Source organism: Brassica rapa, chromosome A04, assembly GCF_000309985.2.
Source record: "Brassica rapa cultivar Chiifu-401-42 chromosome A04, CAAS_Brap_v3.01, whole genome shotgun sequence".
In the NCBI taxonomy this organism is placed as follows: domain Eukaryota; kingdom Viridiplantae; phylum Streptophyta; class Magnoliopsida; order Brassicales; family Brassicaceae; genus Brassica; species Brassica rapa.
Window position 1 is genome coordinate 14,287,877 of NC_024798.2, and position 17,109 is coordinate 14,304,985.

Below are 17,109 nucleotides of genomic sequence, written 5' to 3' on the forward strand. Positions count from 1 at the left end.
GCAAGGTTTTCAATTCCACAGGTTTTGGAAAAAAAAATTAAATTTCAATACGATTGTCAAGGTTCTGGGACGGGTTCCAGACTGGTATGTGGCACACTGATAAGCGCCTTAAATCGGTAGTCAAACTCGGCAAATTTCATCTTTCAACTGAGTGCAATTTAACCGATTTATGTCCTTATATACAAGTATTTCAAGACTTATTACCATGTCTTGATAGCTTTTGTCAGAGGCTTTTAGTTGATGTCTTGACATTTATTTTGGATCGTCTTTTGATTATTGTTGATTTTTCAAGATCATCATATGATTATCAGTTTTTGTAACATCCATCCAAAATTTGATCAGCGGTGAGTTATAGTTTCTTGATAAAGAATATATATTTATTTTATTAATTCGTTTTAAAATATAACTTATACAAGAGTTCAAACTTGTAGGCTCTAGATTTACATTATTTTAACTATGAAAGATATTTTCTTATGTATTTTTTTAGGCATTACAATTTATTTAAACAAGCAAAATCAGTACTATCTCCACCGTAAATTTTGAATTGAAACTCATGACTTTGGTATAATCATTCCGTTTTGATATGTCGATTTTTTTGTTTTTACAAAATATTTGCACCCATACATATCCAACAAGCTAGTTAACGTAACAAATACATGAAGTAAAAAACACTAAAATTTAATAGAAAGTTATATAACGGTTTCTTTATTTTATATTTGAATTCTAAAATACGTCTTAGTGATTAATGCACTATCGTTGCCACATTGTTCATATTCTCTGATTATATCTTCTATAATTACAGTTAGGGGTGTCAAATGAGTCAACCCATCCATAACCCAAATAGGTTTACTGTTAATGGGTCATGGGTCAACCAAACCCATTTAATAAATGAGTTTGATTGACCCATGACCCATTAAATTAAATAAGTTAGATGGGTTAATGGTTGACCCATCAACCCAACATCCTACTATATAAAATGGACTAAATTCAAGGCTTTTGGGAGTATCCACCTCAACCAAAATATTATCATCCAAAAAAAATTAGAAATAAATATCATGTAAAAGATAATTAACTAACATACAACTTTTGATATTTCTAAAAATTTTAAATATGTAACTGCTAATTTATTAATAGAATCATATATCTATATTGAATTATGTTCTATTTTTAATAGTTAGACTTCAAGGATAAATAAATTATTAATTTATAATATATATAGTTTATAACTTTATATTGTAGTTATAAATAAAGAGAAAATAACCAGGAAGGGTGAAGAAGCTCATATAAAATTATGTAATTAAAATGGTAAAATGGTGAGTATGATGAGGTGAATCTAAGAAAATTTGTTGTACAAATTATTGTGTTTTCTTCGTCCACTATAGTGATTTAAAATAAAATATATATTCACATAAATAAGTCAATATTTATTATTTTTTTTGGTAAGATCTTACTATATAAAAGGGACTAAATTCAAGGCTTTTGGGAGTATCCACCTCAGCCAAAATATTCTCATCCAAAAAAATTAGAAATAAATATCATTTAAAATATAATTAACTAACTAACATACAACTTTTGATATTACTAGAAATTTTAAATTTGTAACTGCTAATTTATCTATATTTAATTATGTTTTATTTTTAATCGTTAGACTTTAAGGGTAAATAAATTATTAATTTATAATATATATAGTTTATAACTTTATTTTGTAGTTATAAATAAAGAGAAAATAACGGGGGAGGGTGAAGAAGCTCATATAAAATTATGTAATTAAAATGATGAATATAATGAGGTGAATCTAAGAAAATTTGTTATACAATTTATGGTGTTTTCTTCGTCCACTATTTTAAATTACTATTTTAATGTAAACAAACCGACAAATAATATTATAAATAAAATAAATTTATAAGACACAATCCGCGCGAAGCGCGGAAAAAATCTCTAGTCTTTATAATGAATTGTTTTTAAGTTAAGACCAAGTTGATCAAAATGAGAAAACGTTTTTTGTCGTTTAGGCGGAAAAACGCATTTTGCGGAAAAATGAGTTTTTACAGTTTCGGTGGAAAAATGAGTTTTGCTGTTTTGGTGGAAAACATTTTTTTGCGATTTAGGCATGAAAACACGTTTTTGCGAGAAAATGAGTTTTTGCAGTTTTGGCGGGAAAACGCGTTTTTTGGTTTTAGCGGAAAAATGTGTTTTTGCGGATTTGGCGGGAAAACACGTTTTAGGTTTTGGCGGGAAAACGCGATTTTGCGGGAAAACACGGTTTTGCGGGAAAACGAGTTTTACAGTATTGGCGGGAAAACTCGTTTGGTTGTTTTGGCGGAAAAACACATTTTGGCGGAAAACGAGTTTTGCAGTTTTGGCGGAAAAACGAGTTTTTGCAGTTTTGGCGGAAAAAAGCGTTTTGTGGTTTTGGCGGGAAAACGCGTTTTGCGGTTTTGGTGGGAAACACAGTTTTGCGGGAAAACTAATTTTTACAGTGTTGACGGGAAATTGCGTTTTGCGGTTTTGGCGGGAAAACACATTTTTACGGTTTTGGTGGGAAAACACGTTTTTGCGGAAAATTTGATTTTTCAATTTTGGCGGGAAATTGCGTTTTGTGGTTTTGGCGGGAAAATGCGTTTTTTGCGGTTTTGGCGGGAAACATGTTTTTGCGGGAAAACGAGTATTTGCGGGAAAACGAGTTTTTGCAGTTTTGGCGGAAAATGTGTTTTTTTGGTTTTGACGGGAAAACGCGTTTTTGCGGTTTTGGCAGGAAAACGCGTTTTTGCTGTTTTGGCGGAAAAACATATTTGCGCGGTTTTAGCGGAAAAAAGTATTTTTGCGCTTTTGGCGGAAAACGCATTTTACCTATGAATAAATGATTGAACTTTAGAGAAACTCATGATTTTCCAATTTTATCAAACCTTAGAATTGAGTTTACTCATGGTTTTTTTTAATTGAAAATAAAATGGATCAGAGTTTACCCAACCCAATAAATTCATTAACTTGTTAACCCATTAACCTGTTAACTCATTAACATGTTAATCCATAACCTATTAACCCATTAATCAATTGGATCAAAAATAAATAGTTCATTTGGGTTAATGGGTCAACTTGGGTTAACTTGGGTTGGGTCAATCCATGGGTCATAACCCATTTTGACACCCCGAATCACAGTAACAAGCCAACCTTTGACAATCTAGCATAAACCTCTTTTTTCTAATACAATGATGTGCACATTCTTGACAAAATCCAAGTGGATTATTGGCAGCATGAGGTTTAATTTTTTCATCATGAAGCACTTGGTTTTGTATTTGGATATCAAGTTGAGGGCTAGGTGCTTGACTTGAAATATCTGTTTTATCTTCAGAAGAGGATTTTGCAAAAATATTTGAGGCACCTACAAAATTTTCAGTCATATATAGAGCTATTAGATATTCATTTAAAATATTAAAGATATTAAAAAAGTATGATATTATATTTATCACTGAAAATCAACTTACATGACATAAAAATTACTAGAAGAGTTGCAAATAAAACACCAGATTTCATCTTTTTGGAAATTTAATAGTAGTTAAGAATTACCGATTTTAAAATCTATTTATTTTGATATTTTGTTGTGATGTTTAAAAAGTTTGATGTCTTCCTATTTATATAGGTTTTCACAAATGTTACGAAAAAACAATGTTTTAAGTTTCAATTTGTGATATTAATAAGCACAAAAGAAACTGCTAACTCTTAGATACTTTTACGAAACTATGTGGAACTGCAGTTACTTATTTTTTGTATTGTGAAATGTTAGAAACTGTAATAAGACTGTGCAATGGCCAAATGTTTGTACACATAGTAAAAATGATTGTTATTATGATGAAATTAAAAGTTTGAATTTGTACAGTTCACGGAGATTTATGATCAGTTTCAAAAGTTTAAAGTGATGTTTGTAAATATTGTAAAATAGAAGGACCACCTTGCAGACAAATAAAAACGATTTTATGTCTTCATCAAGTGCATCGATTCAATTTGAAGCCCAAAATATGTATTTACTCGTTTCAGCGCCTCCCCCCCCCCCCATACTTTTTCTACAGCCTCCTTTGCGGATTAGGATTAAAATTGCTGAACTTTTGTTTATCCCTATTCACCTCTTTTGGATTTTGCCAATAAATAAATGTGATTTCTAGTATTTTAATAATTACACTTTATTGGTTTTAGTTTTGAAAATTTATGGTCGCATTATAGCTTGTTTTAAATGATTTTGTAAGCTTCTACTTTTTTACTTTCAAAATGTTCCACCGTCAAAGAGATTTAGCAAATCATTGATGATTTCATGTTTGATTCAGAATTACAGTGGAAACTATACAGTTCCAGAAACTCAACAGCGTTGACCGTTCATTATTTGACCACTTGAATCAAGGAGAATCTGATGGGCAAGGTTTTCAATTCCAGAGGTTATGGGAAAACAATTAATATTCTAACCGAATGTCTAGGTTCTGGGACGGGTTCCAGACTGGTATGTGGCACACTGATAAGCGCCTTAAATCGGTAGTTAGACTCGGCAAATTTCATCTTTCAATAGGTGCAATTTGACCTATTTATGACCTTACAGACAAGTATTTCAAGACTTATTACCATGTCTTGATAGTTTTTGTCAGAGGCTTTCATTTGGTGTCTTGACATTAATTTTGGATCGTCTGTTGATTATTGGTGATTTATTTACTCTTCATGATCATCATATGATTATTGGTTTTTGTAACATCCATCCAAAATTTATCCAGCCATGTGTTATAATTTCTCTATAAAGAATATATATATTTTATTAGATTTAAAAATATAACTTATACAAGATTTCAGACTTGTAAGCTCTAGATTTTCATTATTTTAACTATTAAAAATGTTTTCTTCTGAATTTTTTGAGACATTAAAATTTGTCTTAACTACCAAATCAGTAATATCTCCACCGTAAATTTTGAATAAAAATCTGTAACTTATGTATAATCATTCCATTTTAATATGCTGATTTTTAAAAAAAATATATATGCACCCATACATAACCTACAAGCTAGTTAACGTAACAAATACGTGAAGTAAAAACACTAAAATTGAACAGTAAATAATATAATGGTTTCTTTATTTTATATTGGAATTCCAAAATACATCTTAGTAATTAATGCACCATAATCTTTGCCACCCTTTACATATTCTCTGATTATATCTGCTATGATCACAGTAACAAGCAAAGTTTCGGCATTCTAGCATAAACCTCTTCTTTCTAATACAATGATGTGCACATTCTTGACAAAATCCAATTGGATTATTGGCAGCATGAGGTTTAATTTTTTTTATCATGAAGCACTTGTTTTTTTATTTGGATATCAAGTTGAGGGCTAGGTGCTTGACTTGAAATATCTGTTTTATCTTCACAAGAGGATTTTGCAAAAATATTTGAGGTACCTACAAAATTTTCAGTCATGTATAGAGCTATTAGATATTCATTTAAAATATTAAAGATATTAAAAAGTATGATATTATATTTATCACTGAAAATCAACTTACATGACACAAAAATTACTAGAAGAGTTGCAAATAAAACACCAGATTTCATCTTTTTGGAAATTTAGTAGTAGTTAAGAATTACCGATTTTTAAATCTATTTGTTTTGATATTTTGTTGTGATGTTTAAAAAGTTTGATGCCTTCCTATTTATATAGGTTTTCACAAATGTTATGAAAAAACAATGTTTTAAGTTACAGTTTGTGATATTAATAAGCACAAAAGAAACTCCTAACTCTTAGATACTTTTACGAAACTATGTGGAACTACAGTTACTTATTTTTTTGTATTGTGAAATGTTAAAAACTGTAATGAGACTGTGCAATGCCCAAATGTATGTACACATAGTAAAAATGATTGTGTTATTATGATGAAATTAAAAGTTTGAATATGTACAGTTCACGGAGATTTATGATCAGTTTGAAAAGTTTAAAGTGATTTTTGTAAATATTGTAAAATAGAAGGACCACCTTGCAGACGAATAAAAACGACGTTATGTTTTCATCAAGTGAATCAATTCAATTTGAAGCCCAAAATATGTATTTTCCATCAAAATGTTCAATATTTATACTCGTTTCAGCGCCTCCCCCCCCCCCCCCTAGACTTTTTCTACAGCCTCCTTTGCGGATTAGGATTAAAATTGCTGAACTTTTGTTTATCACTATTCACCTTTTTTGGATTTTGCCAATAAATAAATGTGATTTCTAGTATTTTAATAATTACACTTTATTGGTTTTAGTTTTGAAAATTTATGGTCGCATTATAGCTTGTTTTAAATGATTTTGTAAGCTTCTACTTTTTTACTTTCAAAATGTTCCACCGTCAAAGAGATTTAGCAAATCATTGATGATTTCATGTTTGATTCAGAATTACAGTGGAAACTATACAGTTCCAGAAACTCAACAGCGTTGACCGTTCATTATTTGACCACTTGAATCAAGGAGAATCTGATGGGCAAGGTTTTCAATTCCAGAGGTTATAGGAAAACAATTAATATTCTAACCGAATGTCTAGGTTCTGGGACGGGTTCCAGACTGGTATGTGGCACACTGATAAGCGCCTTAAATCGGTAGTTAGACTCGGCAAATTTCATCTTTCAATTGGTGCAATTTGACCGATTTATGACCTTACAGACAAGTATTTCAAGACTTATTACCATGTCTTGATAGTTTTTGTCAGAGGCTTTCATTTGGTGTCTTGACATTAATTTTGGATCGTCTGTTGATTATTGGTGATTTATTTACTCTTCACGATCATCATATGATTATTGGTTTTTGTAACATCCATCCAAAATTTATCCAGCCATGTGTTATAATTTCTCTATAAAGAATATATATATTTTATTAGATTTAAAAATATAACTTATACAAGAGTTCAGACTTGTAAGCTCTAGATTTTCATTATTTTAACTATTAAAAATGTTTTCTTATGAATTTTTTGAGACATTAAAATTTGTCTTAACTACCAAATCGTAATATCTCCACCGTAAATTTTGAATAAAAATCCGTAACTTATGTATAATCATTCCATTTTAATATGCTGATTTTTTTTTTAAAATATATATGCACCCATACATAACCTACAAGCTAGTTAACGTAACAAATACGTGAAGTAAAAACACTAAAATTGAACAGTAAATAATATAATGGTTTCTTTATTTTATATTGGAATTCCAAAATACATCTTAGTAATTAATGCACCATAATCTTTGCCACCCTTTACATATTCTCTGATTATATCTGCTATGATCACAGTAACAAGCAAAGTTTCGGCATTCTAGCATAAACCTCTTCTTTCTAATACAATGATGTGCACATTCTTGACAAAATCCAATTGGATTATTGGCAGCATGAGGTTTAATTTTTTTATCATGAAGCACTTGGTTTTTTATTTGGATATCAAGTTGAGGGCTAGGTGCTTGACTTGAAATATCTGTTTTATCTTCACAAGAGGATTTTGCAAAAATATTTGAGGCACCTACAAAATTTTCAGTCATATATAGAGCTATTAGATATTCATTTAAAATATTAAAGATATTAAAAAGTATGATATTATATTTATCACTGAAAATCAACTTACATGACACAAAAATTACTAGAAGAGTTGCAAATAAAACACCAGATTTCATCTTTTTGGAAATTTAGTAGTAGTTAAGAATTACCGATTTTTAAATCTATTTGTTTTGATATTTTGTTGTGATGTTTAAAAAGTTTGATGCCTTCCTATTTATATAGGTTTTCACAAATGTTATGAAAAAACAATGTTTTAAGTTACAGTTTGTGATATTAATAAGCACAAAAGAAACTCCTAACTCTTAGATACTTTTACGAAACTATGTGGAACTACAGTTACTTATTTTTTTGTATTGTGAAATGTTAAAAACTGTAATGAGACTGTGCAATGCCCAAATGTATGTACACATAGTAAAAATGATTGTGTTATTATGATGAAATTAAAAGTTTGAATATGTACAGTTCACGGAGATTTATGATCAGTTTGAAAAGTTTAAAGTGATTTTTGTAAATATTGTAAAATAGAAGGACCACCTTGCAGACGAATAAAAACGACGTTATGTTTTCATCAAGTGAATCAATTCAATTTGAAGCCCAAAATATGTATTTTCCATCAAAATGTTCAATATTTATACTCGTTTCAGCGCCTCCCCCCCCCCCCCAGACTTTTTCTACAGCCTCCTTTGCGGATTAGGATTAAAATTGCTGAACTTTTGTTTATCACTATTCACCTTTTTTGGATTTTGCCAATAAATAAATGTGATTTCTAGTATTTTAATAATTACACTTTATTGGTTTTAGTTTTGAAAATTTATGGTCGCATTATAGCTTGTTTTAAATGATTTTGTAAGCTTCTACTTTTTTACTTTCAAAATGTTCCACCGTCAAAGAGATTTAGCAAATCATTGATGATTTCATGTTTGATTCAGAATTACAGTGGAAACTATACAGTTCCAGAAACTCAACAGCGTTGACCGTTCATTATTTGACCACTTGAATCAAGGAGAATCTGATGGGCAAGGTTTTCAATTCCAGAGGTTATAGGAAAACAATTAATATTCTAACCGAATGTCTAGGTTCTGGGACGGGTTCCAGACTGGTATGTGGCACACTGATAAGCGCCTTAAATCGGTAGTTAGACTCGGCAAATTTCATCTTTCAATTGGTGCAATTTGACCGATTTATGACCTTACAGACAAGTATTTCAAGACTTATTACCATGTCTTGATAGTTTTTGTCAGAGGCTTTCATTTGGTGTCTTGACATTAATTTTGGATCGTCTGTTGATTATTGGTGATTTATTTACTCTTCACGATCATCATATGATTATTGGTTTTTGTAACATCCATCCAAAATTTATCCAGCCATGTGTTATAATTTCTCTATAAAGAATATATATATTTTATTAGATTTAAAAATATAACTTATACAAGAGTTCAGACTTGTAAGCTCTAGATTTTCATTATTTTAACTATTAAAAATGTTTTCTTATGAATTTTTTGAGACATTAAAATTTGTCTTAACTACCAAATCGTAATATCTCCACCGTAAATTTTGAATAAAAATCTGTAACTTATGTATAATCATTCCATTTTAATATGCTGATTTTTTTTAAAATATATATGCACCCATACATAACCTACAAGCTAGTTAACGTAACAAATACGTGAAGTAAAAACACTAAAATTGAACAGTAAATAATATAATGGTTTCTTTATTTTATATTGGAATTCCAAAATACATCTTAGTAATTAATGCACCATAATCTTTGCCACCCTTTACATATTCTCTGATTATATCTGCTATGATCACAGTAACAAGCAAAGTTTCGGCATTCTAGCATAAACCTCTTCTTTCTAATACAATGATGTGCACATTCTTGACAAAATCCAATTGGATTATTGGCAGCATGAGGTTTAATTTTTTTATCATGAAGCACTTGGTTTTTTATTTGGATATCAAGTTGAGGGCTAGGTGCTTGACTTGAAATATCTGTTTTATCTTCACAAGAGGATTTTGCAAAAATATTTGAGGCACCTACAAAATTTTCAGTCATATATAGAGCTATTAGATATTCATTTAAAATATTAAAGATATTAAAAAAGTATGATATTATATTTATCACTGAAAATCAACTTACATGACACAAAAATTACTAGAAGAGTTGCAAATAAAACACCAGATTTCATCTTTTTGGAAATTTAGTAGTAGTTAAGAATTACCGATTTTTAAATCTATTTGTTTTGATATTTTGTTGTGATGTTTAAAAAGTTTGATGCCTTCCTATTTATATAGGTTTTCACAAATGTTATGAAAAAACAATGTTTTAAGTTACAGTTTGTGATATTAATAAGCACAAAAGAAACTCCTAACTCTTAGATACTTTTACGAAACTATGTGGAACTACAGTTACTTATTTTTTTGTATTGTGAAATGTTAAAAACTGTAATGAGACTGTGCAATGCCCAAATGTATGTACACATAGTAAAAATGATTGTGTTATTATGATGAAATTAAAAGTTTGAATATGTACAGTTCACGGAGATTTATGATCAGTTTGAAAAGTTTAAAGTGATTTTTGTAAATATTGTAAAATAGAAGGACCACCTTGCAGACGAATAAAAACGACGTTATGTTTTCATCAAGTGAATCAATTCAATTTGAAGCCCAAAATATGTATTTTCCATCAAAATGTTCAATATTTATACTCGTTTCAGCGCCTCCCCCCCCCCCCCCCAGACTTTTTCTACAGCCTCCTTTGCGGATTAGGATTAAAATTGCTGAACTTTTGTTTATCACTATTCACCTTTTTTGGATTTTGCCAATAAATAAATGTGATTTCTAGTATTTTAATAATTACACTTTATTGGTTTTAGTTTTGAAAATTTATGGTCGCATTATAGCTTGTTTTAAATGATTTTGTAAGCTTCTACTTTTTTACTTTCAAAATGTTCCACCGTCAAAGAGATTTAGCAAATCATTGATGATTTCATGTTTGATTCAGAATTACAGTGGAAACTATACAGTTCCAGAAACTCAACAGCGTTGACCGTTCATTATTTGACCACTTGAATCAAGGAGAATCTGATGGGCAAGGTTTTCAATTCCAGAGGTTATAGGAAAACAATTAATATTCTAACCGAATGTCTAGGTTCTGGGACGGGTTCCAGACTGGTATGTGGCACACTGATAAGCGCCTTAAATCGGTAGTTAGACTCGGCAAATTTCATCTTTCAATTGGTGCAATTTGACCGATTTATGACCTTACAGACAAGTATTTCAAGACTTATTACCATGTCTTGATAGTTTTTGTCAGAGGCTTTCATTTGGTGTCTTGACATTAATTTTGGATCGTCTGTTGATTATTGGTGATTTATTTACTCTTCACGATCATCATATGATTATTGGTTTTTGTAACATCCATCCAAAATTTATCCAGCCATGTGTTATAATTTCTCTATAAAGAATATATATATTTTATTAGATTTAAAAATATAACTTATACAAGAGTTCAGACTTGTAAGCTCTAGATTTTCATTATTTTAACTATTAAAAATGTTTTCTTATGAATTTTTTGAGACATTAAAATTTGTCTTAACTACCAAATCGTAATATCTCCACCGTAAATTTTGAATAAAAATCCGTAACTTATGTATAATCATTCCATTCTAATATGCTGATTTTTTTAAAAATATATATGCACCCATACATAACCTACAAGCTAGTTAACGTAACAAATACGTGAAGTAAAAACACTAAAATTGAACAGTAAATAATATAATGGTTTCTTTATTTTATATTGGAATTCCAAAATACATCTTAGTAATTAATGCACCATAATCTTTGCCACCCTTTACATATTCTCTGATTATATCTGCTATGATCACAGTAACAAGCAAAGTTTCGGCATTCTAGCATAAACCTCTTCTTTCTAATACAATGATGTGCACATTCTTGACAAAATCCAATTGGATTATTGGCAGCATGAGGTTTAATTTTTTTATCATGAAGCACTTGGTTTTTTATTTGGATATCAAGTTGAGGGCTAGGTGCTTGACTTGAAATATCTGTTTTATCTTCACAAGAGGATTTTGCAAAAATATTTGAGGCACCTACAAAATTTTCAGTCATATATAGAGCTATTAGATATTCATTTAAAATATTAAAGATATTAAAAAGTATGATATTATATTTATCACTGAAAATCAACTTACATGACACAAAAATTACTAGAAGAGTTGCAAATAAAACACCAGATTTCATCTTTTTGGAAATTTAGTAGTAGTTAAGAATTACCGATTTTTAAATCTATTTGTTTTGATATTTTGTTGTGATGTTTAAAAAGTTTGATGCCTTCCTATTTATATAGGTTTTCACAAATGTTATGAAAAAACAATGTTTTAAGTTACAGTTTGTGATATTAATAAGCACAAAAGAAACTCCTAACTCTTAGATACTTTTACGAAACTATGTGGAACTACAGTTACTTATTTTTTTGTATTGTGAAATGTTAAAAACTGTAATGAGACTGTGCAATGCCCAAATGTATGTACACATAGTAAAAATGATTGTGTTATTATGATGAAATTAAAAGTTTGAATATGTACAGTTCACGGAGATTTATGATCAGTTTGAAAAGTTTAAAGTGATTTTTGTAAATATTGTAAAATAGAAGGACCACCTTGCAGACGAATAAAAACGACGTTATGTTTTCATCAAGTGAATCAATTCAATTTGAAGCCCAAAATATGTATTTTCCATCAAAATGTTCAATATTTATACTCGTTTCAGCGCCTCCCCCCCCCCCAGACTTTTTCTACAGCCTCCTTTGCGGATTAGGATTAAAATTGCTGAACTTTTGTTTATCACTATTCACCTTTTTTGGATTTTGCCAATAAATAAATGTGATTTCTAGTATTTTAATAATTACACTTTATTGGTTTTAGTTTTGAAAATTTATGGTCGCATTATAGCTTGTTTTAAATGATTTTGTAAGCTTCTACTTTTTTACTTTCAAAATGTTCCACCGTCAAAGAGATTTAGCAAATCATTGATGATTTCATGTTTGATTCAGAATTACAGTGGAAACTATACAGTTCCAGAAACTCAACAGCGTTGACCGTTCATTATTTGACCACTTGAATCAAGGAGAATCTGATGGGCAAGGTTTTCAATTCCAGAGGTTATAGGAAAACAATTAATATTCTAACCGAATGTCTAGGTTCTGGGACGGGTTCCAGACTGGTATGTGGCACACTGATAAGCGCCTTAAATCGGTAGTTAGACTCGGCAAATTTCATCTTTCAATTGGTGCAATTTGACCGATTTATGACCTTACAGACAAGTATTTCAAGACTTATTACCATGTCTTGATAGTTTTTGTCAGAGGCTTTCATTTGGTGTCTTGACATTAATTTTGGATCGTCTGTTGATTATTGGTGATTTATTTACTCTTCACGATCATCATATGATTATTGGTTTTTGTAACATCCATCCAAAATTTATCCAGCCATGTGTTATAATTTCTCTATAAAGAATATATATATTTTATTAGATTTAAAAATATAACTTATACAAGAGTTCAGACTTGTAAGCTCTAGATTTTCATTATTTTAACTATTAAAAATGTTTTCTTATGAATTTTTTGAGACATTAAAATTTGTCTTAACTACCAAATCGTAATATCTCCACCGTAAATTTTGAATAAAAATCCGTAACTTATGTATAATCATTCCATTTTAATATGCTGATTTTTTAAAATATATATGCACCCATACATAACCTACAAGCTAGTTAACGTAACAAATACGTGAAGTAAAAACACTAAAATTGAACAGTAAATAATATAATGGTTTCTTTATTTTATATTGGAATTCCAAAATACATCTTAGTAATTAATGCACCATAATCTTTGCCACCCTTTACATATTCTCTGATTATATCTGCTATGATCACAGTAACAAGCAAAGTTTCGGCATTCTAGCATAAACCTCTTCTTTCTAATACAATGATGTGCACATTCTTGACAAAATCCAATTGGATTATTGGCAGCATGAGGTTTAATTTTTTTATCATGAAGCACTTGGTTTTTTATTTGGATATCAAGTTGAGGGCTAGGTGCTTGACTTGAAATATCTGTTTTATCTTCACAAGAGGATTTTGCAAAAATATTTGAGGCACCTACAAAATTTTCAGTCATATATAGAGCTATTAGATATTCATTTAAAATATTAAAGATATTAAAAAAGTATGATATTATATTTATCACTGAAAATCAACTTACATGACACAAAAATTACTAGAAGAGTTGCAAATAAAACACCAGATTTCATCTTTTTGGAAATTTAGTAGTAGTTAAGAATTACCGATTTTTAAATCTATTTGTTTTGATATTTTGTTGTGATGTTTAAAAAGTTTGATGCCTTCCTATTTATATAGGTTTTCACAAATGTTATGAAAAAACAATGTTTTAAGTTACAGTTTGTGATATTAATAAGCACAAAAGAAACTCCTAACTCTTAGATACTTTTACGAAACTATGTGGAACTACAGTTACTTATTTTTTTGTATTGTGAAATGTTAAAAACTGTAATGAGACTGTGCAATGCCCAAATGTATGTACACATAGTAAAAATGATTGTGTTATTATGATGAAATTAAAAGTTTGAATATGTACAGTTCACGGAGATTTATGATCAGTTTGAAAAGTTTAAAGTGATTTTTGTAAATATTGTAAAATAGAAGGACCACCTTGCAGACGAATAAAAACGACGTTATGTTTTCATCAAGTGAATCAATTCAATTTGAAGCCCAAAATATGTATTTTCCATCAAAATGTTCAATATTTATACTCGTTTCAGCGCCTCCCCCCCCCCCCAGACTTTTTCTACAGCCTCCTTTGCGGATTAGGATTAAAATTGCTGAACTTTTGTTTATCACTATTCACCTTTTTTGGATTTTGCCAATAAATAAATGTGATTTCTAGTATTTTAATAATTACACTTTATTGGTTTAGTTTTGAAATTTATGGTCGCATTATAGCTTGTTTTAAATGATTTTGTAAGCTTCTACTTTTTTACTTTCAAAATGTTCCACCGTCAAAGAGATTTAGCAAATCATTGATGATTTCATGTTTGATTCAGAATTACAGTGGAAACTATACAGTTCCAGAAACTCAACAGCGTTGACCGTTCATTATTTGACCACTTGAATCAAGGAGAATCTGATGGGCAAGGTTTTCAATTCCAGAGGTTATAGGAAAACAATTAATATTCTAACCGAATGTCTAGGTTCTGGGACGGGTTCCAGACTGGTATGTGGTACACTGATAAGCGCCTTAAATCGGTAGTTAGACTCGGCAAATTTCATCTTTCAATTGGTGCAATTTGACCGATTTATGACCTTACAGACAAGTATTTCAAGACTTATTACCATGTCTTGATAGTTTTTGTCAGAGGCTTTCATTTGGTGTCTTGACATTAATTTTGGATCGTCTGTTGATTATTGGTGATTTATTTACTCTTCACGATCATCATATGATTATTGGTTTTTGTAACATCCATCCAAAATTTATCCAGCCTGTGTTATAATTTCTCTATAAAGAATATATATATTTTATTAGATTTAAAAATATAACTTATACAAGAGTTCAGACTTGTAAGCTCTAGATTTTCATTATTTTAACTATTAAAAATGTTTTCTTATGAATTTTTTGAGACATTAAAATTTGTCTTAACTACCAAATCGTAATATCTCCACCGTAAATTTTGAATAAAAATCCGTAACTTATGTATAATCATTCCATTTTAATATGCTGATTTTTTTAAAAATATATATGCACCCATACATAACCTATGGATATCAAGTTGAGGGCTAGGTGCTTGACTTGAAATATCTGTTTATCTTCACAAGAGGATTTTGCAAAAATATTTGAGGCACCTACAAAATTTTCAGTCATATATGAGCTATTAGATATTCATTTAAAATATTAAAGATATTAAAAAGTATGATATTATATTTATCACTGAAAATCAACTTACATGACACAAAAATTACTAGAAGAGTTGCAAATAAAACACCAGATTTCATCTTTTTGGAATTTAGTAGTAGTTAAGAATTACCGATTTTTAAATCTATTTGTTTTGATATTTTGTTGTGATGTTTAAAAAGTTTGATGCTTCCTATTTATATAGGTTTTCACAAATGTTATGAAAAACAATGTTTTAAGTTACAGTTTGTGATATTAATAAGCACAAAAGAAACTCCTAACTCTTAGATACTTTTACGAAACTATGTGGAACTACAGTTACTTATTTTTTGTATTGTGAAATGTTAAAAACTGTAATGAGACTGTGCAATGCCCAAATGTATGTACACATAGTAAAAATGATTGTGTTATTATGATGAAATTAAAAGTTTGAATATGTACAGTTCACGAGATTTATGATCAGTTTGAAAAGTTTAAAGTGATTTTTGTAAAATATTGTAAAATAGAAGGACCACTTGCAGACGAATAAAAACGACGTTATGTTTTCATCAAGTGAATCAATTCAATTTGAAGCCCAAAATATGTGTTACAGTTTGTGATATTAATAAGCACAAAAGAAACTCCTAACTCTTAGATACTTTTACGAAACTATGTGGAACTACAGTTACTTATTTTTTGTATTGTGAAATGTTAAAAACTGTAATGAGACTGTGCAATGCCCAAATGTATGTACACATAGTAAAAATGATTGTGTTATTATGATGAAATTAAAAGTTTGAATATGTACAGTTCACGGAGATTTATGATCATTTTGAAAAGTTTAAAGTGATTTTTGTAAATATTGTAAAATAGAAGGACCACCTTGCAGACGAATAAAAACGACGTTATGTTTTCATCAAGTGAATCAATTCAATTTGAAGCCCAAAATAAATAGAAGGACCACCTTGCAGACGAATAAAAACGACGTTATGTTTTCATCAAGTGAATCAATTCAATTTGAAGCCCAAATATGTATTTTCCATCAAAATTTTCAATATTTATCTCGTTCAGCGCGCCTCCCCCCCCCCCCAGACTTTTTCTACAGCCTCCTTTGCGGATTAGGATTAAAATGCTGAACTTTTGTTTTATCACTATTCACCTTTTTGGATTTTGCCAATAAATAAATGTGATTTCTAGTATTTTAATAATTACACTTTATTGGTTTTAGTTTTGAAAATTTATGGTCGCATTATAGCTTGTTTTAAATGATTTTGTAAGCTTCTACTTTTTTACTTTCAAAATGTTCCACCGTCAAAGAGATTTAGCAAATCATTCATGATTTCATGTTTGATTCAGAATTACAGTGGAAACTATACAGTTCCAGAAACTCAACAGCGTTGACCGTCATTATTTGACCACTTGAATCAAGGAGAATCTGATGGGCAAGGTTTTCAATTCCAGAGGTTATAGGAAAACAATTAATATTCTAACCGAATGTCTAGGTTCTGGGACGGGTTCCAGACTGGTATGTGGCACACTGATAAGCGCCTTAAATCGGTAGTTAGACTCGCAAATTTCATCTTTCAATTGGTGCAATTTGAC

At 29.8% G+C, this 17,109-nt stretch overlaps 2 long non-coding RNA genes across 4 annotated transcripts; both read right to left on the reverse strand.

Moving 5' to 3' along the window:
- Window positions 1-5,004: 5,004 nt before the first annotated feature.
- LOC117133674 lies at window positions 5,005-13,300 on the reverse strand. Of its 3 annotated transcripts, none has more exons than XR_004457614.1 (4): window positions 11,756-13,300; window positions 7,609-11,653; window positions 5,533-7,506; window positions 5,005-5,430 (listed from the first exon to the last, which is right to left on the reverse strand). It is a non-coding gene; the product is annotated as an uncharacterized LOC117133674 (long non-coding RNA). The 3 variants fall into 3 exon arrangements; XR_004457613.1 differs by having other exon boundaries at window positions 5,006-7,506; window positions 7,609-9,578; window positions 9,682-11,653; XR_004457612.1 differs by having other exon boundaries at window positions 5,006-7,506.
- Window positions 13,301-13,382: 82 nt separating this feature from the next.
- On the reverse strand, window positions 13,383-14,439 carry LOC117133675. Its single transcript, XR_004457615.1, has 2 exons — window positions 13,825-14,439; window positions 13,383-13,721 (listed from the first exon to the last, which is right to left on the reverse strand). It is a non-coding gene; the product is annotated as an uncharacterized LOC117133675 (long non-coding RNA).
- Window positions 14,440-17,109: the final 2,670 nt, after the last annotated feature.